Here is a 15810-nt window from a genome sequence, read left to right as displayed (position 1 = left end):
TTCCGAATGGACCACCTAAGACGCAGCCGCGGTCAACATTTAAATGAAATTATCTTCAAAAAGTAAATGTCATGGACCAATCTAACGTTTCAAATAAAGAACCGATGAGATTTTATGCGTTTTTTTTAAAAAAAAAGTTATCAAGCTCTTAAAAAATCACCCGTTACAAACATGCGAATGTACATCAGAATTATATATTGAGAACTGAGATTTCGGAGCGCTCTTGGCAATTGTAAGCGCAAAAGGGCAATGCGTTTGTGTTTCCGCTTCAGAGGTTGTATAAGCTGCAAACGTGCCGAGGTGAAGGTATACAACACAGAAAAAAAGAAGGAAGACGTTGGGGAAAGAACAAAACTTAAACTTGCCGGTAACCTCAACCATCATATGAGACGCAATGTTGGTGTTGGTTTTGGTGGTATTCTACTCCAGCTGGTGCTGTGACCTCTATTCGAACTGCTGAAGTTGTAGTAACTGAACCAAGGAGCAATATTCGTCGTAGAGTGAACTCTTTTTGTCGGCGAATGATCGATGAAGTTGAATATTTAATTTATGACGTGCAACTTTGAACGGACTTGGAAGTTCGATGCTCGGATGGACGCCTGTTTAATTCTGTGTAGCTGTGTGACTACTGGAAATGCGCTTGAATGTGTATAAGTATGTGACTGCATGAATTGAGATGTGGGAATACTTACATATATTTTAGTATTTGTCGTATCAAGAAAAAATATTGTACATGTATTTATTAATATAAAATATACTTTTTTTGTAAAGTTTATTGAAAACTATAACATTTACTTTCAAAGCGTGTCATTTGATTTTTGCATAAAGACTCGCTGTATGTGTATACGCAACTAACACATGGTGATAAGGCTTGTTGCCAGCAATAGCTTGAAGTCGGCTTTTGTGTACCTACTCGTTCGTTGTTAACCTTCGCTCGACAAACTTCTCTTTCTCTGATTCCTCCCTTTCCATGTGCCTTTGTATCTGTTTTGTTGTTTGTGCTTCCTTAATCGTGCATGTTTAATAGCAATCAGTCAGTTTGATCAGGCGAGTCAATAAATAAAACAAACAACTGCATTACGGTTTCGTTGTTGTTATTGGCGCTAGCTTCATTGTAGTTGCATCTGATGTGTTGCGCGTGGCACGGTAGCACTTGCATGCATATATGTATGTATGGCCTGGAGTGTTTTTGCTGCTGCTGGTGTAAAAACATATGACAACATTTTATAAGCAATTCATCAAACACAATTACTGCACTTTGCTCGTTCTCAAGAACGATGAGTTTACATACATATGTATGTATGTATGCCCATATCTATGTATACATACATACATATATTAATGTTCATAAAAATATTATGTATCAAAAAATTTTGGCACAGTGGCTATTGACAATATTCGTACATATTTACTTATGTGTTTTTATGATAATTTTTTTGTTCATTTTATGAACATTTTTTGGTTCATGATTTCGTCGCTCGAATAAAGAAACAGTGTAAATGCCACATACACTATTATTCGATAATTGCACCATTGGATAGACAATCCTTTAATCTATTAGAAAAAACTTTAGTTTTCTTAAATATCTCTTTGGCTCACTGATTTATTCGCGAAAAACGAAATTGTGTTTGTAGGGTTTGTAATGGTTTATAAAAACTTCCAATTCGTTTTTCTCAAAACTATAATTTTCATGTTACACTATTTCATTATTCCAGCGACGATTTATAAAAAAATAAGTTCATAGTATAACATTTATTAATCCAAATCTTTAGAAAATTTCTTGGTACATGGTAGTTTTTAGCTCATTTAGTGGTAGTATAATTTAGTGCAAATTCGAAGCTTCTCAAAATTTCTGTTGATTTTTAATATTTCTCTTTTTTGGTGATAGTTTGGCGCTAAAAAAAAAGAAGCCATTAAGCTATAAAAACCGAGGATTTGGCTGTCTAATTATGTGCTAAAATTGTAGGCGCAGTGTTAGTGAATGCGCGCTACATGTGCGGTTTAAAGTCGATCACTTTTCACATTATGAACTAGAGAATATCTTAAGTCAAAAGGATTACATTTATTCAATTTTTCGCTTTATTTATAAAACATTTTGATAATCTTAAACACATAAATTTTTCTTTTTACTTATAAATCAATGAAACGAAGAATTTCCAAATTTTTCGTGGTTTTTTGAAAAATTCTTCTAGAACTTCGTCAACTGAAAAATATATATCTTTGTGAATATTCTACAGATGCTAGACTGTTGAGTCTTTCATGACATGTTGTATTTCTCAAGTAGGTTTTAATTCTTTTCAGGCATGAAAAGCTTCGTCCAGGTGTGGCTATTGAAACGGGCAAAAGTGCCATATACGTAAGATCTTAAAAACATTCCCAAAAGACGTTGTATTAGCTACTTGTAATGCTTCGAGAGCATTTCGAAAATGTTCGTGTAAAACTCGTTTTTCCACATTTTTACCTCCAGAGAAAGTTTTGTTTCGAGCAGTCGATTACTTTTTCATAGAAAGCAAACGTTCTTCAGTTTTTTTCGTTAAAATCATACTTTGGAAACAAAACACTAAAATTATTTAAAACTGATTTATGGTTTAGGAACCAGTTTTTCAAATGTGCAATATATGTATCAAGGTAGGGAATGTAAAAAGCAATGCGATAGTATGCCTCGGCGTCTCCGGTTTTCACATTAAAGGGATTCTTTTGGCGACTGCTGAATCGCGGTACTTTGATTTCTGTACCTAGGTTGGTGCATACTTCTTCTACGTGTTCGAAAAGCAAATGAAAGTTTTTTCTGCATCTTGTGGCATTTCTTCAAATTCCTTTAAAGCGTAGTCGGCTAAGCTCATTGCTTCTGCAAGATCTTCATTAGGTACTTGTAATTGCCGGCTAGATAAGCAACAACAATTTATAAAAAAGCAAATGCTGGCTGTTGTCGCTGTGCTAACAGTTTTTCAAACCCTGAAAATTTCTATAGATATTCGCACGATACAAATAATTTTTACGGTATTTTCCCCGTGACAAATAAAATGTTTTTGACAATTGGAAGAAATACAACTTCGAAAGTCTTTTAAAAACGATTTTTCATTTTGCTACGTTAGAGGCCTTGCCGAGAAACTTGTGGATACATATACATATACACAAAAATTGCTCGTTTAAGATAATTAGAATAAGTAGCAAAATTTCCCGCAATAAAATTTTATCTATACCAAACAAATTTTCTAAAAATTCTGATTAAAAAAATTTGAAATTTTGATCAATACATAATTAGAAACTTTTGATGAGATTTTTGAAATTTTTTCTACAGTTTGTACACAATTTGAGACTCCGATAAATCTAGATTTTACTACAAATAGCATTATATTTAGTTTTATGCAAAATTTAAAAAAGAAGACATAAAAAATATATCAATTGCTTAGAATAAAAAGCTTCTAAGGGCAGTTTAAGTTTTACAGCAGAGTTAAAGAACTTCTATTTCGGACTTATACAAATTTCTGTGCCTTCTTTGGAATTTCCCAATTTATTGAAAAGAATCAGGTAGAATCAGGTTTAATACTAGCGATGTGCGACTATTGGCAATAAATTGCGTCCGAAAATCTTTTTTATCCACTGTATATTTGTGCACATATTGACAATAATAATTTTCATACTAAATTCTTTTTAATTTGGAAACGTTAAATAACACACTAGGGAGGCAAAAATATCACAACAAAAGGCCAAACACGTATCTAAAATTTTTATCTCTAGATTATGATGCCGTTTTCAGAAAATCCGTATCATGTTCAAACTTTGAGATATTTAGGAGGGAAGTTTTATAGCTAAGAAAGTGAAATTTTTGTCGTTTATTACACTGTTTTCTGGGCAAAGGCTTTGATAGCTGATCTTAATTAACTGGGACCTTTTTAATACAATGGCGTCCCCCGTTTTGCCAGATGCAACTTGAGTCACTCTTGAAAATTTGCTTAAATTTAAACTTTTTTTAATAATTATCTCAGTTTTAAAGTTATTCTACTAAAATTTTGCACGTGACTGTCTTTTGTTATTGCCTTAACTTTTTCTCAAAATCATCGAAATCGGTTGACTATAACATATAGCTCCCATACAACTGATTGTTCAGAAATGTGGTTTGTGTTATAATCAGGGTTGGTGGGAATATTATTTAAATTTTAATATAAAAGAAAAAATTGAGCTGTTTCCTATTAAAATTTTTGTAAATTGTACTTGGATGTGAAATAGCAAATTTTAAAAATTTTTTGTGCTATTAAAACAGGCAAAAATAGCCATTTTACAAATGGTTTTATCAAGATAAAAAAATGCTCACGCCCAAATATTGCCTCTGATAAAATTTATATCAGGCAATAAAAATGACAGTTGATAGGTAAAAACTTTTTACTGTGGAGAAGGGCCGTAACAAAAGTTGAGCAACGCCAACACAAAAGCAAAACAGAAAGATGGCGAACTCGTGCGTCAGCTGTTGCAAATAAATTAAATTATGTGAAATAATATTCCTTTTTAATCAAATGCGGGCAAGAAATATCGTTTTTAATGCAATTATTGATATAGATTTATCTGCCGCTAGTACGTATGTTAATTTATTGTAGCAAGCACTGGCGTTACTCGCGCTGCTGTCAAAGCGACGCTGAAGCTGACGCAACGCCAAAGTTGTATGTGGCCGGACCTTAGAGCGACATTTTTGTTTTTTACCGAAAGTTTACCGACCGCATGTATTTCAATTTCATATTACTGTCGTATATATGAAATCGGAGCGAATTCATTTCGGCATATCACACTGCAGTAAGACCGGTCAGTAAAATCTGAAAATTGACTGCACACATTTTTTCGGCGTACAAAAACAAGAAGAAGAAAGTAAAAAGTCAGTAAACAAGTAAGTTTTGAGGCAAAAAATAAACTCACTTCAGTTTTCATATAAAAATTTAAGATTATCGTTAATTTCTTTATGACCTAATAATCGGATTTAAACCAAATTAGTATGGGACCACCTGTGAGGTAACACTTTTCCTTGAAAAAAAGAATAATAGAAATCGGTTAACGTGGTCCAAAGTTATGCGGAAACATACATAAAAAGAAAAATATATATATATCTATATATTTTGTGAAGTCGGTTAAAAATAAATATAACAAGCTATAACGTCGTTGTCTTCGGCAGAGGATATTTTTTTTTCAAATGATATATGTATGTAATTTCGGGCATTTTCGTTTTTTTTTGTATTTTTTTTTCCAAATTACATGCCGAAAGTATTCGTGTGCATCGCAACACGTGGGCGGAAAAAATGTCGATCCGACGTCATACCGAGTACTGTGAATAGGCTCTTAAGGTATTTATCTAAATAATACACTGGACTACTTTTTTATTTATATAACGTCCATTTCAATGTTAAACATTATTANCCAAATTACATGCTGAAAGTATTCGTGTGCAACGCAACACGTGGGCGGAAAAAATGTCGATCCGACGTCATTCCGAGTACTGTGAAAAGGCTCTTAAGGTATTTATCTAAATAATACACAGGACTACTTTTTTATTTATATAACGTCCATTTCAATGTTAAACATTATTATTAATTTCTAATAGATATTTTATGAGTTCTTCGATGGATTTGACTTCTACCAACCCTTAATTTCGAAAGTATTGAATTATTAAAAGTGTTTAAAACAATGTTTAAAACATGTAAATTAAAACATGTACGAAAAACTTGTTTAAACCGTGTTTTTTTCTTTTTTGAATAAAACGTCGTTTTAAAAAAAAAACAACCCTGGTGCCTACAATAAAATTTTATTAGACCCCTAACCTAACTGGGTGTGGATCACCCTCTGGACGAATTTGTTCGAGGGGAAATTTCCCCTCCCAAATCCGAGTCGGTCGAGAAATCCGACTCTGGTTAAGAATTTCAATTACACTCTTGGTATTGTGATTCTACTTCCAGAACAATTTCGTGCAAATTCAAATTTTTTTCTGATTTGAAATTGGCCATTCTTATAGATTTTGTCGCTGAATTCATATCTGAAAAATATGCAAAGCATTTTAAGATACATCTCTTGTCCTTTCACAAGCCGAACAGTGTGCTTTTTGAACACTGCACGCGAATTAATGGTAGCGCTTTCGACAGAAGCAGCATTTTGATACGAAACAAAATGGATTTGAAACCTAAAGTAAATCCCTTTCAATTGTGGCTACAGAGCCACAATTACCCCTTGATCTTAAAAAAATTTATCAAAAGTAGTGTTCTTCGAAAAATAAACATGCAAAATACACGGGATTTATTACACAACAAAAAATGTATGTATTTTTTATTATATTAGTATTATAGATTTTGAGACGAGCAACACGATTCCACTGTTCAAAATTCNCTATTAGTATTATAGATTTTGTTCAAAATTCGAATAAAAAATTGTACACCTTAATTTAAACAAGTAAGAAAGTCTAAGTTCGGGAGGAGCCGAACATTAAATACCCAAGTATTAAATATACGTTTTTTCTCATTTCCGAAACCTATCGCTCCATGGTAAGCCGGGCTGTATCAATTTTGAGTAAATTAGCGTCCTTAAATTTCGAAATATTGAAGTTTCAAGCATTTCTGAAATTTACCGTTATATGAAAAGCGGCCGTAATTTTAGTCCGATTTCAATAATACGTTTTGCTTTTATGTGGCAAGCACAATAAAAATACCGAGTTTGGTACAAATTGCTNTACACTCTTGGTATTGTGATTCTACTTCCAGAACAATTTCGTGCAAATTCAAATTTTTTTCTGATTTGAAATTGGCCATTCTTATAGATTTTGTCGCTGAATTCATATCTGAAAAATATGCAAAGCATTTTAAGATACATCTCTTGTCCTTTCACAAGCCGAACAGTGTGCTTTTTGAACACTGCACGCGAATTAATGGTAGCGCTTTCGACAGAAGCAGCATTTTGATACGAAACAAAATGGATTTGAAACCTAAAGTAAATCCCTTTCAATTGTGGCTACAGAGCCACAATTACCCCTTGATCTTAAAAAAATTTATCAAAAGTAGTGTTCTTCGAAAAATAAACATGCAAAATACACGGGATTTATTACACAACAAAAAATGTATGTATTTTTTATTATATTAGTATTATAGATTTTGAGACGAGCAACACGATTCCACTGTTCAAAATTCGAATAAAAAATTGAACACCTTAATTTAAACAAGTAAGAAAGTCTAAGTTCGGGAGGAGCCGAACATTAAATACCCAAGTATTAAATATACGTTTTTTCTCATTTCCGAAACCTATCGCTCCATGGTAAGCCGGGCTGTATCAATTTTGAGTAAATTAGCGTCCTTAAATTTCGAAATATTGAAGTTTCAAGCATTTCTGAAATTTACCGTTATATGAAAAGCGGCCGTAATTTTAGTCCGATTTCAATATAACGTTTTGCTTTTATGTGGCAAGCACAATAAAAATACCGAGTTTGGTACAAATTGCTGGAACGGTTAACGAGATACATAAATGTGATCATAAGTGGGCGGTGCCACGCACATTTTCCAAAATTTTACTATAAACGTATTTCTTGGTAAAGAAATGTTGCAAGCATCAATTTTGAATAAATTAGCTTTAATATTTACTGATTTATCGAAGATTTTGTATTTTTCTAAATTACCGTTATATGGGATGTGGGCGTGGTTATTGTCCGTTTTTAAAAATTTTCGGCCATTTGGTATATTGTACCAAGGCCAACACCTGTGCTGAGTTTGGAAGAAATTGGTGAGGCGGTTACAAAGATATACACATGTAACCATAAGTGGGCGTGGCTACGCCCATTTTCCAAAAATTTATAATATTCTTATTTTTCGTCTGAAAATTATTGTAAATATCAATTTTGAGTGAATTATCTTCAGTAGTTACTAAAATATCGCAGTTTTCTTTCTTGAAATTCCCGTTACATGGGAAGTGGGCGTGGTTACAGTCCGATTTCGTCCATGGAAACGTATGTACCAAATTTCGTTGAGATATCTCAATTGTTGCTCGATTCGAAATTTTTATCGTGTACACGGACGGACGGACAGACGGATAGACGGACAGACGGACGGACAGACAGACATTGCTTAATCGACTCGAACAATAAGTGCAATTCAAGACCTTCATTTTAAGCCAAGGTAGAAGCCTCGAGGCCTTCTGAGAGCCAAGTTATAAAATTTTAAACCAAACTTCGAAACTGCTGTACTAGTTGTTACTCCGAAATTAGAAAAAAATGCGTAAAATGTCGAATGAAATTTCGAAGTTTAACTTTAGAAGCTTAATAATTTAGCTCTCAAAGGGCCTAGAGACTTCTACCTTGGCTTAAATTAAAGGTCTTGAATAAATATCACTACAGCTGACTTGTTTGTCGAGGGATAAAAATTGTGTGAAGGATGCACAGCAGCATGCAAATAATAAAAAATGTAAAATGTAATGCATTTTTCAAATTGAGGCGTTGAATTTTTTTTTTCGTTTTTTAACAGTGGAATCGTGTTTCTCATCTCAAAATCTATAATATTAGTATAATAAAAAATCCAAAAGATGTTTTTTTTTTAATATATCCTTTGGATTTTGCATTTGACCGCTTTTTTTAAAGTCAAGGATTGCGTGTTGCTCAATGGTAATATTTTTCCTTGAAAGGCAATTATTGGCTTTCAAAGCCGTTTTACTTCATATCAAAATATGCTTCTGTCGAAAGCGCTACGATTAATTGGCATGAAGTGTTAAAAAAGCACACTGTGTGCCGTCGAGTTAGCTCGATTATCTTATTTTTCAGTCGAGAAATGTAATTTTGAAATTTGAAAATTACTGCGGTGTATTTTTCTCAGAANTAACATGGCTCAGCGCCAACTACACTGTCGTTGTTGTTGCTTCTGGCTAACATAAAGCAAGATAATAACGCAATTCGTCACACTTAACTCAGCCCGTTGTGCGTCATCTCACTTGCTCTTCAGTGTTACCGGCGCATCTATATATATCGCTTGCTCTCTTGCACATAGTCATCCATCTTTCGAGCTGTTTAGCCACAGGCTCTTTGGCCGACGCGGCTGCCGATCAGCAATGTCGACTGACAGCTGCTGCACTGCACAGTGTAATGGCAATGCTTTATGAGTTCGGCTCCTCCCTCAGCGATGTGGCCCTAGTTTTGCCAATTGGATTGCGCCGAGAAAGTATATAGGTACGTATGCTTGGGTTGTATTATGCTTGTGGGTTTGCTTGTAGTGCTTCAATCGACCCCACGTGGTGGATTTGATTTTCTCTTTTTTGCCAAGATTTCATGCGCTCTCTCTGCCGCACAGCTGATGCTGATTAATGTTTCTGCCGGAGTAGAGCTCTTGGTGGTGTTGGGATTGAATGAAATATTTTTATTGTATTCTTCTTTGCCTTTGGGATATTTGGATTGTTCTCTCGGTCACTGCTGATTATTTTATGGCTTAAATTGAGTGAATGAGTACCAAATGAGTGAGTGCGCTGTTTGTCAGGTCATAACTCAACGGTGTGCGAGTGAGTGTGTATGCGTGCATTGGCTGTCATTTAATGTACTGATTTGAGTTGTCGTATAACGGAGTGTTTATTTACGGCCATGATTGTTATGCCGACGGCAAACATGGCTGTTGCAGTGCGGATCACAGCAAAGTGGTGTTCAACAATTAGAAAAGGGGATGATCGGCCATTCAATTTTATTAGAAAAAAAATAAGTGGCGTTTAGTTTCGGGTCTTATGCAGAGTATTAGAAGAATATTTTCTTAGCTGTAGAAATTTATGAGTGTACATAAATACATATGTACATATATACATACATACATACATAATTGAATAACAAAGCTTTTAAATTTATAACATTTAATTTTAAAGTTACCTATTCTTATAATTTAAAGAAGGGGAATTTTGTAGATGTTAACACATCTGAGCATATATAAAACAAAAACAAAGTGTAACATAAAAAATCGACGAGTCATTGTACATTAAAATGCAGCATGGCGGGAAACATTGATGCAGATTCCACTATATAGATATAAAGATTTTCCAAAGAATATCTACAGGTAAATGCTCAGTCCGACAGCGGCAAGGTTTATTTAACAAAATTAGCGCTTTGCCAAACAATATTTTAAATGTGAATATTGAGGGCAGTGTCATTTAACACCGCTGATAATAATCGTGAACCTTTGTCATGCATTTGCTCTTATCATATATTGCACATTATAGCCTAAGCAAAATGCGAAAAAACAAACTACACATCAGCAAACTGCAAAATAAATCGATTTGGTATATAACTTAATATCTTGTTATTTTGAAAAAATTGTATCCTTCATAAACTGTTTATGCATTTTAAAGAAGTACTAATAACGGTCTATTAAAACATCATTAGATAAGTCTTATCGTTTATAAATGTTTTAATGTACCTATCCACAATAAGTTCAGCAATGGCAGTGTGTCTACCGTCGGTGTTTCAGCAGATGGCTGTTCAATTTAGAATTGCTTATACTGTAGTAAGTAAAGAAGACTGCAGCAAACGAGGCAGCAGACAACCAACTCCAAAGTGCAACTATNGATTTTGTAGATGTTAACACATCTGAGCATATATAAAACAAAAACAAAGTGTAACATAAAAAATCGACGAGTCATACATTAAAATGCAGCATGGCGGGAAACATTGATGCAGATTCCACTATATAGATATAAAGATTTTCCAAAGAATATCTACAGGTAAATGCTCAGTCCGACAGCGGCAAGGTTTATTTAACAAAATTAGCGCTTTGCCAAACAATATTTTAAATGTGAATATTGAGGGCAGTGTCATTTAACACCGCTGATAATAATCGTGAACCTTTGTCATGCATTTGCTCTTATCATATATTGCACATTATAGCCTAAGCAAAATGCGAAAAAACAAACTACACATCAGCAAACTGCAAAATAAATCGATTTGGTATATAACTTAATATCTTGTTATTTTGAAAAAATTGTATCCTTCATAAACTGTTTATGCATTTTAAAGAAGTACTAATAACGGTCTATTAAAACATCATTAGATAAGTCTTATCGTTTATAAATGTTTTAATGTACCTATCCACAATAAGTTCAGCAATGGCAGTGTATCTACCGTCGGTGTTTCAGCAGATGGCTGTTCAATTTAGAATTGCTTGTACTGTAGTAAGTAAAGAAGACTGCAGCAAACGAGGCAGCAGACAACCAACTCCAAAGTGCAACTATATACAGTTATAACTTAGCTCAATAGCACACTTGACTTGTTTAGTTATAGAAATTCTACAGTATTCTCAACGAAATGAGAAAGGAGAATTATGTATGTAACTTCTTCCCGTTGGATATCTTTAGACAGAAACGGAGAGCGCAATTCACTTTCTGCAAGTGTATTTATAGCTTCGTAGTATTTACATACATATACACATATATTTACGGAGGCACAGTGAAGAGTTGCCGCAGCGACAAAAAGTATCTTCCGCTGAAAAACCCTATTACGTAAAATACAACTTACTTTACTCCAGCCCGTTCAGCAAATAAAAAAATAAAATGTTATCTTGTTAGCTTGGAACTGATTCGCCATTGAATATTGTTCTTTTATACTGTGCTAATATTTGTCAGTAGGAGTGGTAGATCTTGAATTATATAGAGTATTAAAATTAAAGAAATATAGAAGGTGATAGTATTGAAAAGGTCCACACCACTTTCCCTATTAAGTAAAGTGAGTTTTCATNCTTACTTTACTCCAGCCCGTTCGGCAAATAGAAAAATAATATGTTATCTTGTTAGCTTGGAACTGATTCGCCATTGAATATTGTTCTTTTATACTGTGCTAATATTTGTCAGTAGGAGTGGTAGATCTTGAATTATATAGAGTATTAAAATTAAAGAAATATAGAAGGTGATAGTATTGAAAAGGTCCACACCACTTTCCCTATTAAGTAAAGTGAGTTTTCATAGAAGATCGACACCTAGTAAACTAAGATATATAAAATAACGCGCCGCACAGTGGGAGAAAAAGCTGGCCAGTATTCCAAAAATCGAAGTTGTCCGACGGTTGCAAAACATGGTAATTTGTCAAGAGGAAGATCTATCGTAGTGGATGAAAAGTATAAGGCACCCTTTTCCTGTATCTTTTACACTAAAGTAGTTTGAACTTGCTATTCTTACTAAAGTTAGTGCTGTAATTGTAGTGTAATTATTTTTTTGCGAGATAGAGAGCGTTTCTGACGGTATCTTAAATAATCTAAGCCATGGAATCTAAAAATTAATTGTAAAAGCTGTCTCAAAAAAAAATATATAAGAATATTTTCTTATTTGATTGTTGAAAAAGTTTTGATCGCGGGAGATCGGGCTACTCTGTACTTTGAAGANCTACACTAAAGTAGTTTGAACTTGCTATTCTTACTAAAGTTAGTGCTGTAATTGTAGTGTAATTATTTTTTTGCTAGATAGAGAGCGTTTCTGACGGTATCTTAAATAATCTAAGCCATGGAATCTAAAAATTAATTGTAAAAGCTGTCTCAAAAAAAAAAATATATAAGAATATTTTCTTATTTGATTGTTGAAAAAGTTTTGATCGCGGGANTACCACTTTCCCTATTAAGTAAAGTGAGTTTTCATAGAAGATCGACACCTAGTAAACTAAGATATATAAAATAACGCGCCGCACAGTGGGAGAAAAAGCTGGCCAGTATTCCAAAAATCGAAGTTGTCCGACGGTTGCAAAACATGGTAATTTGTCAAGAGGAAGATCTATCGTAGTGGATGAAAAGTATAAGGCACCCTTTTCCTGTATCTTTTACACTAAAGTAGTTTGAACTTGCTATTCTTACTAAAGTTAGTGCTGTAATTGTAGTGTAATTATTTTTTTGCGAGATAGAGAGCGTTTCTGACGGTATCTTAAATAATCTAAGCCATGGAATCTAAAAATTAATTGTAAAAGCTGTCTCAAAAAAAAATATATAAGAATATTTTCTTATTTGATTGTTGAAAAAGTTTTGATCGCGGGAGATCGGGCTACTCTGTACTTTGAAGATAATAGCAAAAACAACGTACTTAAAGAATTAAAAAAGAAAGGATCTAACCAGATTCGTCCAAGTTCTATTGCAATTCACGATTGAATAGCCCGATAAAATAATAAGAGTGCTCATTGTGTTGTGTGGAAAGCTTACACAGGGCAATACTGACTTAACACTTCCGGATTCGTAATCACACAAAAAAGTCCATCCAAAACAGCTTTAAAATTTATTGAACAATAAAAAAATATTGAAAAAAAATTAGCTTAAATTCAATTTTTGCTGTTCAATGAATAACTATAAGTGCCCTTTTGGTCTAGATGCAGGGATGGTATTTTGAGGGACCATAGTCGACAGTTCTAGTTTTAATTTAAGCCTAAGTGGAAGGTTTTGTCACCCTTTTTTTTGGTAGGGCTTCTCAAATATAACACTTCGAGTTTTTAAAAAGAACCGTTATATGGGAGGATTTTGTCTATNACAAAAAGTATCTTCCGCTGAAAAACCCTATTACGTAAAATACAACTTACTTTACTCCAGCCCGTTCGGCAAATAGAAAAATAATATGTTATCTTGTTAGCTTGGAACTGATTCGCCATTGAATATTGTTCTTTTATACTGTGCTAATATTTGTCAGTAGGAGTGGTAGATCTTGAATTATATAGAGTATTAAAATTAAAGAAATATAGAAGGTGATAGTATTGAAAAGGTCCATACCACTTTCCCTATTAAGTAAAGTGAGTTTTCATAGAAGATCGACACCTAGTAAACTAAGATATATAAAATAACGCGCCGCACAGTGGGAGAAAAAGCTGGCCAGTATTCCAAAAATCGAAGTTGTCCGACGGTTGCAAAACATGGTAATTTGTCAAGAGGAAGATCTATCGTAGTGGATGAAAAGTATAAGGCACCCTTTTCCTGTATCTTCTACACTAAAGTAGTTTGAACTTGCTATTCTTACTAAAGTTAGTGCTGTAATTGTAGTGTAATTATTTTTTTGCTAGATAGAGAGCGTTTCTGACGGTATCTTAAATAATCTAAGCCATGGAATCTAAAAATTAATTGTAAAAGCTGTCTCAAAAAAAAATATATAAGAATATTTTCTTATTTGATTGTTGAAAAAGTTTTGATCGCGGGAGATCGGGCTACTCTGTACTTTGAAGATAATAGCAAAAACAACGTACTTAAAGAATTAAAAAAGAAAGGATCTAACCAGATTCGTCCAAGTTCTATTGCAATTCACGATTGAATAGCCCGATAAAATAATAAGAGTGCTCATTGTGTTGTGTGGAAAGCTTACACATGGCAATACTGACTTAACACTTCCGGATTCGTAATCACACAAAAAAGTCCATCCAAAACAGCTTTAAAATTTATTGAACAATAAAAAAATATTGAAAAAAAATTAGCTTAAATTCAATTTTTGCTGTTCAATAAATAACTATAAGTGCCCTTTTGGTCTAGATGCAGGGATGGTATTTTGAGGGACCATAGTCGACAGTTCTAGTTTGAATTTAAGCCTAAGTGGAAGGTTTTGTCACCCTTTTTTTTGGTAGGGCTTCTCAAATATAACACTTCGAGTTTTTAAAAAGAACCGTTATATGGGAGGATTTTGTCTATATTTACAGCTTATACTAATACATATTCACTAAAGAAGCATGTGTTCCAAATTTTAAATCTCTAGGTTAATTTTTACTATATATGGTCAGCGTTTTTGTGATTTCTCCCACTGTGCGCCTCTATTTACTTTGCACACCATTCATTTTAGTATTCTAGTTCTCTCACAGAGTTATACTAGAACTTATTTTCGTTCTTAATTATTAATTATTTATAGTTCCGTTTACTTATCCATTAGGCTACCCTGTGCGCCTGATACATTAATATTTTGTAAACGAAGATATGAAGTACGAGCAGTTTCGAACACCAACATGTGATTACTACTCAGAAAGCAAAATGACTCACTGAGAATTCGCAAATTCTCAGGTCACACAATAATTCAACAATTCAACGTCAAGTTGTTGTGCGGCAACAAAATATACCTCCATACATTCATATGTATTATGTATGTGCGTCGATTCTCTGGTTTTCACCAACAAATTATTTCACTCGACTGCACTCACTCCACAATCGACCGTTTGGTGTTTCGGGTGGCAAACGGTGGCGCTCACATGCTACCCGCATATAGAGTACAAGAGGCCTCGTAACTCAAACTCGCAAGCAAAGAAAAGCAAACAGCCCATTGCTGGAAATGAGGGTACTGGGGAGTAGAGAAGGCTTCTGTTCACTACGGTAGAACGAAGCGTCTGTCTGCGCTGTGAAATCCGGCTGTGTATGCCACCGTGCGAGCTATGAAGACACGAGCGAATGAGCGCCAAACACTGCCGCATCAAGGCACCGCGTACACCCCTAGCTAACCGATACAAAAACTCTCACATAAATTTCAGCAATAAACGAAACAAACTCAACACACAATAAAATAGCAAGCACAACAAAGTTTACTACTCGCAGTTGGCGCGGTTAAATTGAGCAGATGGCAACTGCTCACTCACCAATTTCTGTAGTTGTTGTATTCGTTGGAAGATTCAAAAACAAGAAGTTCCCACAATAAATTTCGCCAATCTTCTCGGAGTAGATTTTTCGGTATCCAGTGGATACTTTATTGCTTCGGCGCGCTGGCATCGACGCCGCATGGTCGCCACACAGAACAAAGAAGGCAGCGGAGCATGCAGCAACTGACGTTGGAGCAGCTCTGCTGCAGAATAACATAAATAAACGCCAATATGGAAGAGAGCAACAAAAGCCTGTAGCAGCGGCA

At 34.2% G+C, this 15810-nt stretch overlaps 1 long non-coding RNA gene across 1 annotated transcript; it reads right to left on the bottom strand.

Moving 5' to 3' along the window:
* Window positions 1-1006: 1006 nt before the first annotated feature.
* Window positions 1007-14921, bottom strand: LOC108358757 (uncharacterized). The gene is made up of 2 exons (XR_001846826.1): window positions 14840-14921; window positions 1007-1198 (listed from the first exon to the last, which is right to left on the bottom strand). It is a non-coding gene; the product is annotated as an uncharacterized LOC108358757 (long non-coding RNA).
* Window positions 14922-15810: the final 889 nt, after the last annotated feature.

This window comes from Rhagoletis zephyria, unplaced genomic scaffold, assembly GCF_001687245.7.
Source record: "Rhagoletis zephyria isolate East Lansing unplaced genomic scaffold, Rhagoletis_zephyria_1.1 Rzeph_scaffold_00293, whole genome shotgun sequence".
NCBI lineage: Eukaryota > Metazoa > Arthropoda > Insecta > Diptera > Tephritidae > Rhagoletis > Rhagoletis zephyria.
This window is presented reverse-complemented; position numbering and strand designations above follow the sequence as displayed.